Raw genomic sequence first — 14391 nt, forward strand, 5'->3', positions numbered from 1 at the left:
GAAAGGACAAGCAACCTGTGAATTTGTTAAACATCAGATTTTTTTCTGGTAATCTCTCACGGTCAGTTGTTAGCAACAGATTTTATATTAATATACATTCTGTTGCTGAAGATTGACCAATTTTGGGAATTTTATTTCAGATAAGCTCATAGTTGTGATGTATTCATGGACCAGTAACAAGGTAATAGGTATCAGTTTATTTCTTTTGGTAGTTTTTAGCATGTTTAAGTATTTTTGTTGAATTATTATCAATTACTATCATAAAAAAATTACCATTAATCAAACTAAAGTACCTCTGAACACCCTCCATCTGGTAGATACTTTTTTTATTTGAGCCATATAACTTTATTTCCCTACATTACTCTATGAGTAGGCTACTTAAAAAAAGTTCCTGACTGTCACAATGAGAATGAAAATAAATCAAAGCAGGGCTGGTATAAAATACCCCATGGGAGATAACTGCTTTTTATTACTGGAAAGAGTCCGGTATCCACGACTGCATAATGTCAAAATGCCAAAGAGAAGAAATGATCACTGTCTGTTAAAGTATGTTTAAAAACTATCATCACAAAGTGATCCATGTTGTGCAACTCGTGTCTGGGAACGGAATAAAATGGCAAATGCACAAAATGACCATAAGACACCAATAGATGGCGACAGTGTCAGAAAAACCTAATACGTTTTAAAAATTCCTATAGAGAGAACATTCTTAGCACGGCTAACTGCTAAAGCAGCTTTGGGCACCCGATTCTTTTACAAAAATCTTCTTTTCTTTGACTTTATTCATAATTTCTTCTTAGTCGAATTTTTTTTTTTATCACATGCTTAAAGTTTAAAGAGTCAGGACAATATAAGATGAATGTGAAAAGTTCCTTAAATGCGACTCCAGTATAGTTTCAATTTCGAGCGAAGAGAGGCCATATTTCACATAACTTTGCGTATTTGCACTTAGAAAAATATGCATGTTGTAGAAAACACCCAAGACACTTTACAGAGAATACAAGAGAGAAAAAATGTTGAGTGCTCATTCATCACTTCATCTGTTTACCTTTCAGTTGAAATCCTTCATGCATGTGTTCCTCTGACATAATAATGAATTTAATCTTCCTTTCTGATCTCTTGCCTACATCTCAGCTGGATAGTTCAGCTGCTGATGTAGGTTACCTTGCAGATGTCATAATGTTTGGCTTCCGCCAAGCCTGATTTATTTCTTATAATCTTTTCAAAGTGGTCTGTAATCTTGTAAAGTGGTCTTAAGCCATAAGACTCCTGTTTTTCTGGAGATCTAACACTTTTGTTTGACATTTTTCCCTCATTTTTGCTTCTGTCATCTTGAAGAAATTCATTTAGGCTTTAATGAAACGCTTAAGCTTACACACATCAGACCATTTAGCAAACAAACTACTGTTAAATTGGATGATTAGGAATTTTAATACCATCTACTTGTCACTGAGTTGCAGACTCATCCATTCCTTTAGGAACATCTATAAAAATGCAAAGGATAATAAAAGTACTAAATTTGCACCATAAAAAGCGAAAAAGTGATAAAAATCCTGAACCTTGTCAAATGGTAATGAAGTAGCAAAGAAAGTGAACAGACTTTTCTCTGCTTTATGGACTATAGATATCCTCCATAAATTGCAAACAATAAAAAAAATAAAAACAAACAAATACCTCCACACTTTCCCCTCACTTACAAGAAAGTTAATTTTTTTGTGTTTGAACATGTTTCCAGTCACTGCAACTGCCATTCTTACTAAGATAAAACTGTTTCAAAATTATAATTAGCATGCTACAGGTGGCATGTCTGTTAGGAAAGGTAGATCTAATTTAGAGCTTGCGTCTGAGAATTACATTCCACCTGATTTCATCGCACTCCAGCTGCAAGTCGGAGAACCAGCGAGTCTGGCTGATTGTTGTTATTATAACTTCTAGCTGATTTTCTTTCTATTTTATGCTTTCAAGCAATGTTCTGATGGCTTAATGAGATACAATCTGAAGAAATACTGAATCTCATTCCAGCGCATACCTAGTCCCAACCCTGATTGATCAGGTTTTTCTATGCCTCAGAAATTTATATGTCTATTGCAAGTATTTATTAAATATAAAGTTGTTAAGGCAGAGTATAATGAAATGTGAATTGAAGCCAATACTTTTTACAGCACTATACGTGCGTATATGTCTTTACAGGAGCTGGATGCAAGATGGATTTATGTTGTAATTATTAGAAACTTTTAATATGTCTTCCAAGAGGGTTCTGTGTTTATTAAAACTGCAAATATGGAAACATTTCACTTTTTAAAGTGCATTTTCAAGACTAGCTCTCAAAAGGAGGCTTTTTTTTCCTGACTATGAAGCTAAAAGTCCAGATTGCTTATTTGCTGAGTTAATTGAGTATTTAGCAGAAACTGGTTGCTACGGTCAGCTAAAACAGAGCACCGTCGAGGCAACCTTGGCAAAAACTGATCAAAGCTGACTACACAAGACCTTACTCTATATTTTACAAAAAGACTGCTACTCTTCTTGCTGAGGTGACACGTTTAAGAGAGGAGAAAACGGCTGAGATCACTCACTGGGGATCTGGTGCCAAACTCAGCGATCAGCGGCGTTGGGTAAACGGACCCACGCAGCAGAAGAAAAGACTGCTAGTAAATTTTCAGTGAATGTCAGTGCACTCTGTCCATTCACTCTCCTGTATGTGAAACCCAGAGGGAGCAGATGAGGTGGCTATAACCTTCACACAGCCCCATGTGGACATGGAAGTCTCTCTCATTGATCTGTAGGTTCCCTACTCTAACCCGTGGGCACTGTTGTGTAAACCCTGGTGAGTGCACCACAGCTCATCAGGAGGGTAAAGCAAGGAATATTTTTTTACTATCCATCCGTCCGTTTGTGTTTTTGTCTGTTTTTCCCTCAAAGCACTTTGAATTACTCTGAACTTGAGTGATGCCTCCATTCGTCCATCAAACCATCTGTCTGACCATCCATCCATCCATTTGTCTATTATTCATTCATTCATCTAGTTGATTGTCCGTCATCCTATCCATCCAGTCAGTATTTTCAGCAATCTATCATCCATTCTCTGATCCTTCCTTACCTTGCATACTTTAACAATTCCTGTTTTAAATCCTAACCAATATACAAATATTAGTTCTGTAAATTAATTGAAAAAAAAAACCCAAATTAATCACACTCTACCACTGTGATTGGTCACTATGCTTAATTTTGTAAGCTTTACATGTAAATATGCCCATTTCTCACAAAAAAATAAAAAAAACAGAAAAACAAGAAAATTTTCAGTTCTAATATTTTTCATATTCAGGAAAGTTTAAAAGAAGTAATTTTGTTTCAAACATTAATTTAAAAAAATTATTATAAATTAGTTGTGCTTCTGTGGAAGAATAATTCATCAATAAAGTGTGTACATAGTATCTTAGTTTTATCCAAACTTCCATCAGGGAAAACCTTCTGAAAGTTTATTTTTTTTAACTTTCTGGTTGCAATGACTGTAACAAAGCCCTTAGTCTAAATCTTAAAATAAGCTTTGATAATTTTTTCAATAGGTCCCTAAAAGCTTTGATTCTGCCAAAGAGTGATTTCAGATTCTATGAATACTTACAAAAGGCTACATTTGGACAATTTCTCCCTTTGGTTTGAGAATTGACTGCAAGACTGATGAGCCGCTGTTTGTAAGTGAAATAATTGAATGGATAGGGTGGATAAAATGAAATGGCTCTGCATTCCTTCTTTCTGGACGCCTTTCCTGAATATGTTTTCTTTTCCCGGCAGAACCTGCAAAAACACATTAGAGTCTCGCCTAATTGTAAAATTGGTTTGACAAAGTTAAATTAATCAGACTTTCCTCGGTGCGACAGTGATTCTCCTGTGTGTCGTGTACAATCTCATGAAGAGTGGTTGAAAAGAAGAAATGCTATCCGTCTGCTGGGAGATAAATTACTTTCCAGAATGTGCTGTAATTGCAGAGGGGATTTCCTTGTGGCGATTGAACATTGTTTCACTTATTTTGGGTCGAAAAGGATTTTAAAGTTGTTTGAAATGAATGCTTCCTCATAGTGAAACCTTATCTCGGCTTATCCCGACCTCTTTTCCTGAAAAACACCAGGCATCCTGTTTTCTTCCGTCTGATTCAGCTGTTGACTTAGATGAACAGCAGCGACAGTCTTGATGTGTTTTACCAGACACAGTCCGTGTGACACTCAGCAGCTTCCATACATCTGATCTGCAGCTTTTTTCTGCTTCCATGTGAAAGTAAGGACAGTTTTTTTTAAGCATTGATGTTATATTTGTTGCCTTATGAGACATGGCAGAAGAAAAAATGCTGCAAAATTGAAAACCTATGTGTTAAAAAACAGCACACTCAATTCAATATATTGCAGAGCTTTATTTAGATAATTTTGGCTAAGCTTTAGTTGTCATTCAGACAGTCTTGCATTTAACGGTAGAATACTCAGTAAATCATCACCCTCCTGCCTTCTCAACAATCAATACTTGCTAATTACATTAGTAGAAGTATATTTTCTGATGTTTAATATGTCAGAAATTGTTTAGGTGAGTCTAGAAAACTTCATCTAAGCTGTTTCTTTGCCAAAACAACAGATATCATTCAATGCAGTTTTTTTTAACAAACGAATGTTTTGAAATGGAAATACTGAAATAGAATTTTGTTCAAATATTTTGAATGATCTGATGACTGTTTGCAATGAATACAAAGCAAAGAGACGTTAACACTGCCGTCATCCCAACATTCACCATGATGATAACATTTAGCGTGTTTTCCTAATACCTTGCAGCCCTACATGAAGCTGTGCATCATGTCGAGACTTTGGGCTCCTCTGTTCAGTAGACATTGATCCAGAAGTCTGCATGTTTATGTCTTTTGACAGGTGAACTCATGCTTTTATAGAGCAGGTCACAGTTACAGTTGATCAGATAATCAAGGGCATTTGATTATCAGTATTTAGCATAGCAGGTTTTACCTGAACTATTTGCATTTTTTTCAAAACAACAAGTTTATGAAGTAAAGAGTTGAGCATGTTGCTGTAGATTTTGCAAAACTCAAAGCTAGAATGCTAAGATTGTCTGCAACCTCTTGAAGTAAATACAATTCTTAAAGTGTGGCATGTGAAATGTACAAAAGGAGCATTTCTGCAGTTTAAATGTATAGAATGTGGCTTACTGCTCAAACAGGCTGATGGCTGAATTTTCCAGCTGCTTGGCGTGAACACCAGCTCTGTTCATGGCTGACTGCTAACCTGACTCCACTTTAACAGGTAGCGCACCTGGCTGTCCGCATGCAGCTACATCATGTGTTTCTCCACCTCATGTTGGCTACACACAACAATCTGCTCCACATTTATTATCTGATTTAAACTCGGCTTTTTTTTTTAGATTACATTTACATTAGTTTTCCAGTTACTTCTCCACTATAACCTCTCTTAGCTGCATTTATTAAGATTTGAGTTGCCTGTTTTGCTACACGTTTGTTGTTAGTGTATTCTCTGAATATGAACCCTCTTCTCTTTAATTTGAAATACTTCATATTCGGAGGCAAAGATGAATAGTTTGGGTGAAAATAATGAGGAATAACAGTATATTTATGATTTTTGTTCATAGCCACACAAGGTTGCGCTTTCAGTTTTGCCTAAATGAGTTCAGAAAAACATGAATTGAATTTGTAAAACAATAGTTTAATACTGCAAATATTTACTTTTTTTTAACAATTTGCACCCCCATATTCATCTCTGGCACATTAAGGCTTGAATATTTTCTACAGCATGTTTTTGTAAAGCAGGACAGATGAGGGCTACAAGGGCTTTTTTCAATCAAAGAGTGACTACAAAGTGAAATGGTTCTTTTTCAACAAATCCATCTGGAGTCATCAGCTGAACTGAACCTAACATTGCAATAAATGAACTAAATTCTTCAAGCACTTTGTCAGTGTGACGATCTGAAAATGTTCGTTCTAAATGAGCTTCAGGTCTTTGCCTCTGAGAGAGAGAGGCCACATACGACCTTGATGGTTCACATCTTGCCAGATGCGAATGGCTGACATGATTGCTATATAGCTGGAATAGAAACTGGAATTGAAATTGATTTTGAATGTATTCGTACATGATAGAATGAGTTCAATCAATCAGATAGCCTATGTGCAACACTTATATCACATAACGGTTGATTGGGTCAGCTGTTTCTAATTAGGATGGCAGTAACGGCGTAAAGGAGACTGATGGAGGTGTAACTGGATGATGTAGAATGCAGTGTCTTTCATACAAGGTGCTTTTTTGTAAAATGTCACAATTTTTAATCTTATTTAATTTTTCTTGTTATACCTTGATTTTATGAACATCCAACCTTTAATTTAAATTCAGTGAATTCAGTTGGAAAGGATCAAATTTTGTTTGCTTTTTATACTTTGTACATCCACTATTTCCTTATTCCAAGCTCCAGCCATTTCACAATGTTGTAGCTTACAGACAGAGGGATCTTCGAGCATTCTTCTTTGCATAATCCTTATTGACTGACAGGATGTTGTGTCTGGTAAAGCATTTATGATTTGGATATATGTTTTAAACCATCAATAAATGTTGCATGGCAACCTATTTTCAGTTTATTAGAGGAGTCCACCAGATTTTTATTAGAAATGTCGTGATACTTCAAAGCTTATGATTGTGTGTACTTCAGTATGGTTCTTTGGGCCAAAACCAACCGTACCACAGCATCACTGATCCTCCACCTTACTTAACCCTGGGAATGATGTCAATCTTAGTCTGATCTGACCAAAGCCAATGGTTGCAGTAAAAGTAGCTCTTAGTAAACTCCATGTTCTGACCTTTATCATATTTGGAATAAATAGACTTTTTTCTGGCATGTTTTTATAAGGATTGGTGGCATGTTGATGGTGTGTATAGTGGTTGTTGGGACTTACTGTAATGAGCACTGATATTTTTTGTACCATCCTCCTCATTAAGGATGGGGGCAAGATAAATATGTGTCCTCATCCAGCCTTATTGTCATGGTTTAAATTTCAAATTGTTGCTCAGAATGTAGATATGCACACATTCTGGCTTCTAGTCTTTTCTGATTTCTTCTTCTGCCAATGATCATGTGATATGTTCTTTTGTTTTTATCATTTTGAAGAGTAATAAACTGGCTTCCTTGTTATGTCTTATTTGTATCCCAGGGAGATAAAAAAAAGTCTTGGATTACTAATTGAAATTGTCCATTTTTTTCCATTGCTTCTACTCTAAATCTTCTACTGGTATGAATAATTTTGTTCTTAACAGTGTTTGAAATGTCCTCTTATCACAACAAATAGGAAGAAAGTAAGTAAAATATATACACCGCAAGACAAAAGCAAATGACCTTTTGAAGATGTTTGTTGAAGCTGTCATTAACCATTATTATATTATCCATATACTGGCTGAAGGACTGTTCAGCTAATGAACATAAAAGCCAAGTAACGGTTTGCAAAAGCAGCCAAGAGAAGCAATTTTAATTCCTGAATACATGTTTTGTCTCATCATAAAATTAAAATGAAAGTATTTGACTCTAATGGTCATCGGTATATTTATGGGAAGTTTGCAACCTGAAGAACAATGGCAGCATGAGGTATCAGGTGTTTTGCTGCATTTTCACAATGTAGAAGACAATAAGAGGAAAGAAGATTATGTAGAAATAATGAAGCATCTCAAGACATTAGCTAGGAAGTTAATTTGAACATTAATGGGCAATGATTTGAAATATATCACCAAATTAATGATAGTGACTTAGACTTAGTGATAAAAAAAATCCCAGTCAAAGTAGTAAAGTAAAAATGAAGCACAGATTATAAAAAATGCTTTTGTTGTATTTATTTTATGGAAATTGTTAAGGGTTTTGAATGACAACACAAATATAAATGTGGGATTTTCCATTATGCTATTGTAATACAATCTGAATTTATTTTGAGGGCTTTTTATAACTTCTATTGAGGGTCAAAAGAATCTTGAGGGCACTGTATAATTTAGATCAGCATGAATGTGTTTGTACTGGGTGGAAGCTTTTATTGATTTGAATCGGAAACATTTCTGCATAGCCACTTGCAAGTAAAGAGTTGAGTGTATAAATTTATCTATGGTGTGTTGCACAGATATAATGATGGCTTGCAGAACGTTGTGAGGCTAAAGTCTCCTGTTGTGCTCTGGAATTCCTGATTGTGGTTGAATTTTTGCCTTAATATACTGCTAATGTACGACTAATATGCTTTATATGTTCACTGTTCATATAAATTATAAAAGTAGATTTGTTTTTAGTTGAGTTCATTGCAAAAATAAAAAAAACATATAAGGCGTCTCATTTCATCCTCGAAGTCCTCTACTTTTTAGTCATTCCATGCTACACGTGCTTTGCATTTTATAAAAACAAACTGAATGTCTTGCATGTGCAGATCTATCGATGCATCCACTTTTTCCCTCTTTGATTCTCAAACACTTGGTATATGAGAACACATGGGAATATGGCTCTCTGTTTGATTCCTCACAAGTAACTCTTGAAATAGGCTGTCAGTCAGCGTCAAAAATGAAGTGTGTTTATGGATATTCAGAGTGAAAAGCCTGCTGCCGTAACATAGAGGGAGAGCTCTGCTGTTTTATTGAAAAGATACAAGCAGTAATGTCGTATTTTCATGTGATTCCTTTAAATGAGATTCAGAAAATTCTTTATTTTGTTGTACACATGAAAACTAGCAGAATAGGCCCTTTTGTAGTTCAGACTGTTGTCCAGATAAATAAATATCTGATTCTTGTTATTTCTACCTCATGCTCCCGGTGAGCTGAGCGCTTACCTCTCCTCCGCTGAACCTGTGGAGAATGATTGTCAAGCACAAGAGAGAGATATCGAATCTGTGTGCATGGACTGGACATTTTTGTGGATGACAAATTCATGCGAACTGACAGTTCTGATTTTGACATTGCTTTTTTCCGCCAAGTCAAGGTGAGTTGTTTGGGGCTCGCTTTGAAAGGATGTCAGATGTCTTTACTCTCAGAAGCGGTCGCAGTTTCACACAGTGCAATGACCACCCTGTCCTGTTTCTGTCGCTGCAGTTTTATGCAATAGCCAATCCTATTCCGCCCACGTTGAGAGCATGGCGTCCGAAGTGGAAATTAAAGTGGGAATTATGTGTTTATGAGGGATTTCTGGCCTTCAGTCAAATAATATTTCAGGATTCAGACTCTAACTATGAATCATATCAAATTTCCACACACAAACAGATTTTGCTCTAAAGTTATCATAAAATGTGAAATTGCTTGTGGTATAATCGAAAATACAAAATTAGACAATGTTGTAAAGGTAAGCAATAAAACAATATAGACAGCACTGTAATACATTAAGGAAAAAGCAATAGAATAGAATAAAACTGAACAAATGAACTTCCTGGAGGAAATGTACTGATACTTAAAGATCACCAGAATGAGTTCCAGAGAGCCTGTTGATGAAATGATAAATTAGAAAGCTATGTTTTTGCAAATTTGTTGTTGGTGCAGGAACGTTGAGCTCCTTGGAAAAAGTAAATGGGAATTACCAATATACATCTTGGAACATTTAAAGGAGACCTGGCTTGTTGGGGTGTTTTAAAGTTTATAGTTAATTTTTTTTCTTGGTACTAAATAACCACCACCAACTCATTCATTACAAATTCTATTCCAAAATCTTCCTGACTGCAAATTGCTTCAGATACAAGCTAACCACCCTTATTAAAATTAATCCACATAGGGAAGTTGGACATCCTGCTTTCTGTCATGCCAGCTTCAGATGATGAACAGCTGATCCTGGCCATGAGGAGGGCATGCTGTCCACAGGGGGAAATAAAGTCAAACTGTGCAATACGAAGCACAAAAAAAAAAAAGCCTGAACAGATTTAATCCAGCCCTTCAGCCCAGTGATGAGCAATTCTGACTAAATGACTGCTGGGGTTCAGAGTTTTAAGATTGACTGAATATGGTTCAGGATTTGAACCTGACCCTGGCTTCCATGGCGTCCCCTACTTTGGCTGAAGGGGGTCCCTACATCAATGTGGCTCCATCACCTCCCCTCCGCTGAATTATTTTGAGCGTGGAGCCGCGGGTGGTAGCCATTATTCATGCGGGCCCCATTAAAAATGCGACCTGTCCGTGACTGCAACACGTACGGCGGTCTTTACTTCGGGGAAGACGGTAACCTTTAAAGGTGAGGTGTTGTGAGTGTGCACAGACAGCTGGAGGTGATCTGCAGGACTTTTCTTTTTTTAAAAAGGTTTTTTTTTAACTTCTCTCTTTGCATTCACTGGAGTTAAGTTCTATGTGAAAACAGAAGAAAGGACTGATGCACACGCCAGACAGGGTTAGCATCAGAGCGTGAATGTGACATTACAGTCAATGCCACACACCCACACATGTTAACACTACAAAGGGCAGGACGAGGCCTACATGCAACCACCGGGTCTTCGGCCCATCATAGTTCACCACACAAGTCCTGGGCAGCAAGGTTGTTTGGGATAACTGATAAGATTTGTCAAAAAAAAAAGTTTTTCTGTTGAACAGAAAACAAGTAGTGCCTGCTTATTATGTAAGATATTTCAGTGCTTTACTGATGTGTTTATTTTGGAGGCTGGCACTGTCATAAAGCAGCAGAGAGAGCAGTCATAGCTTTTATGTGATGTAAATAAAATATCAGATATGCAGCAGATTCATGCTAAAACAAAGAGTAATTGGCTTGTGCATGACTCACAATGTTTATTTATGTTCTGTAACCTTTGCTGGTGTGATTGTGGCTGAATATTTATGCTCTCTCTGCTGTGCTTCACATTTTGGTTGTTGCACTCATTCATAGCTGCAGGCTTCTCATTTCAGCCACAACTTTGTGGCGTCAGTGGAGTCGGTTGGATATTTGCATATGAGGTTGTATTTTATTCAGGCTTTTTGAGATTAGGAAGCATTTTATTCTAAAAGATGGACTGAGACTTTTTTATTCTAATTTTTTTTCCTCTTCTTTATTTCCCAGTTGCACTACTGCTGAATGATATTAGAAAATCATACTGCCGGGATATTTTTGTCAAATATAATGCATTTCAGGGTTTCCCTCAGAAAACTTGCTAAGCCCGGTGGTCAGGGCGCCGAGGCGGTCCACCGTGTTTTTGTATTAAAAGATGTTAAGTAAACAGGAAATGTAAAAATATTACTGGGTCATTATAAGTTACGGGAAAACGCCGGTATCTCGCTATCTAAACCCACAACTAGTCTTAAAAACAACAAATAAAAAAAATCCAATTAAAATGAATATCAATTATTTGCACTTCTGTTTAATCCAAATTAAGTCAGCTGCTCCAAAAGGCCCCCCTGGGGCTTCAGGGGCCCCATCGATGCTAATATTTTAACACAGACCAGCGATAGATAAATGTAACATTTATTTATTGAGATTATCAATGGTGTTAAAGGAGTTGGCAAGTTTACTTTGTAAAACTTCAAGGAGCAATATTCATAGTTAGATTGTTTTGTTACCACAGCAACAATCTGATGCTGTGAGTTTAATCTTTGAGTTTGAGCTCTGTTTGTTTACAAATACAAATTTGTAAACTGCAATTATAACTGATTGTTTTTAGGTTGGCCAATTAAACTTTTCTCCCTCTCCCAGATTAAATCTAACACAGAAGCTGTTAGAGGTGCTCATTGTTTTAGCAGGAAGAGGGGCCCTTAAGTCAAATTCTGCTCAAGGCCTCATGCAGCCTTGGACCAGCCCTGCAGGATGAGTTAAATCCGCTGCACTGCGCAGAGATGCGCAAAAAACGGGAGATTTAATTTAATGCTGCTAATGTGGCTTTAGTAGCTCTTCCATTTTGTGTCTGTTGAGTTTTTAATAAGCGTCACAGAAACTGTTCTGTTTACTTGAGTTAATGGGACGAGATTCTCAGTTCTCCGCGAGGCCGCGCGCATTAAATCTGGCTGACTAAGTAGGCAACGCATTTGACATGGTTTGATGCGTCGTGTAACCGGAAAAATACTATTACTACTACTGATAATAAAATAATATAAAATCTGCGTGAAGTGCTACTACAAGGCGAGCGCGAAAGCTCCTCACCGGGCTGAACCTGCATGATGAGGTTTGCGCTGGTTCGTTAACCACTAACGCTCCGGCCAACCGGGAACACATACATAAATTTTACAGGGAAGACAGAGCCGCAAGCTGGGCAGCGTGTTGAGATGTAAACACTTCATATAATTCTTTGTTCACAAAGATAAATTATTCTCACCGCTCCCTCAACGCGGACCTCTGAATTCGCGACTACAAGTTATACTTGCGGTTCATAAAGCTGCCAACAAGAGTTAATGCGGCGGAGTTTGAACTCTTACCTTGAGTTCTGAAAAGATACATAATTTCTCACAGGAAGTTGATGTAAATGTCTATACAGGCCAGCCTGTGTCCAGTTTGAGTGAAAGGTGCGCTCGATCCCGCTGAGGTAAAGTGAGGTAAAACAGCGGCAACGCGCAGAGGCGCCAGCTGTGTTATTGGTCCGCGAGCTGCCGGCTTTACATGCATAAACTATAAACCTATCTATTATAAACCTATCCTTTAGGAATAAATGTGCTCCGCTAGTAAAATCTCAGATCTGGCTTTAAAAAGCAAAGCTTAGCCTGGCGGGAGGGCTAGTAAAGCATGGCGGGCCGGCAGGCTTATAATACACTGGGGAAACTGTGCACTAATAATACAATCCACATTTTCCTTCTTTTTCTGTTTTCTGTCTGTCACTCCAGTGCTTAAAGCTTTCTCTGCTGACCTTAGTAACTTGGGTGCATCGCCTGGGTTTGTTATTGCTCCTTTGCGAGTTGTTATCCAACAGTATGAAGATTCTGCTGCGGGTCCCACAGTAACATTTTAACGTTTGTTGAGACTTCTTTTTGAATCTTGCTGTTTGCTGCAAGAGTAAATTTGCTTAGAAGGCCAGACATGATTATACCACCAGGCTAAATGCCTGAGGCTTAATTGAGACAAACTTACAAAGTGCTCAATAGCAATGTGTTCATTATATGCTCCTGATGTGACATACCTGTTTTGTTTTAGTAATTTTAAATGGGAGCAAATGTGGGAATGTCCTAATTGATTCTTTATCAGAAATAACATTTTTCAATAAAAAAAGACTTTTTATATTTAGTTTTGTTTGTATTGTTACTTGAATTTTTGAGTCATATTGAAATTAATAAATATCCATATATCAAAATATACTTGGAAAAAACACACCCAGGGGTCCTGATTTTTTCACACAACTATATGTATGCGAAATATAGCCATAAAGGTTTTGTTCGATCAGTTCTTTCATCACTATTTGACAGAGAAACAGATTTTCCCAAATAGCAGTCTCTGATACTGAGTTGTTCTCAGAAATTTCTGTTTTGTATTCAGCACACAAACTTTCTGTGTATATGCAAGTGCATGTTTGACGGTATGAATAAGTCTACTGTTACACGTTTACTTTCCAACACCTATTTAATTACCCAGACTTTTAATTGGGTTTCTAATCTGTTGCAAAATCCTGCTTACCTTTTTTCTTTCTATAGCCAACCTCCTTCACCTCCATATGCATTACCAGAACCTCAGGTTTTATGACCGGTCCCTGTCTCCTGAAGCAGGCTACAAATGTTCAGTGACATAACTTTGATTGTCATGACTAGGGCTGAAATGATTCCTAGAGTGATTTGAGTACTTTGATTATTAAAATTCCTCGAGGAAAATTTATCTGCCTCGAAGCTTAGTAAAGTTAAGTTTTGTTATTTAATGCACCATGTTCCGGCCTGGTTGTTATTAGCGTTGCACAGCGCTCTCACTTCCTCCTGAGTTGTTGACGAAAGCTAAGTGTTAAAAGCATAACGCCCAATTTTCATGTTCGGCCTGGGAGGATTATATTGATTCATAATAATGTCCGAATTTTTGACTTTTTGGGGGGACATAAGCATCCTTAAAATGATGGGAGAGATTCTTGGAGTACTGCAGCTTTTGTCCTCTTGGAGCTGCTGGTTCAGAGCGAACGGTGGGGACGAGCACGAGGGGGGGTACTTATACAGGTGAGCGGATAGACTGAACACTGCGGGCGGCTTTGCTTTAGATGTGTAGCTTTACAGACAAACCGGAAAATAAATTTCATATCATCCCAGTCGCAACAAATCGGTGGCGAAGCGAATCGTGACGTTACATACCTGGTGGGTGTGTTTCTGTGTGTGATGAACGAAGGTGCCAAATCCTGTGGCTATTATTGCTGAACACAAAGCTATAAATGTCTGGGCAAGGTGAGAGTTCATCTGTTAAACTCACTGAAGATGAATACATAAACCAATAGCTGGAGAAAGGACATTTTTTATAAGCGTA

At 37.3% G+C, this 14391-nt stretch overlaps 1 protein-coding gene across 3 annotated transcripts in view; it reads left to right on the forward strand.

Moving 5' to 3' along the window:
- adarb1b (adenosine deaminase RNA specific B1b) overlaps positions 1-14391 on the forward strand; it is a 131878-nt gene that overhangs the window by 951 nt on the left and 116536 nt on the right. The window lies entirely within an intron of this gene.

The sequence above is a fragment of the Xiphophorus hellerii genome, chromosome 7 (genome assembly GCF_003331165.1).
Source record: "Xiphophorus hellerii strain 12219 chromosome 7, Xiphophorus_hellerii-4.1, whole genome shotgun sequence".
Taxonomy (NCBI): Eukaryota; Metazoa; Chordata; class Actinopteri; order Cyprinodontiformes; family Poeciliidae; genus Xiphophorus; species Xiphophorus hellerii.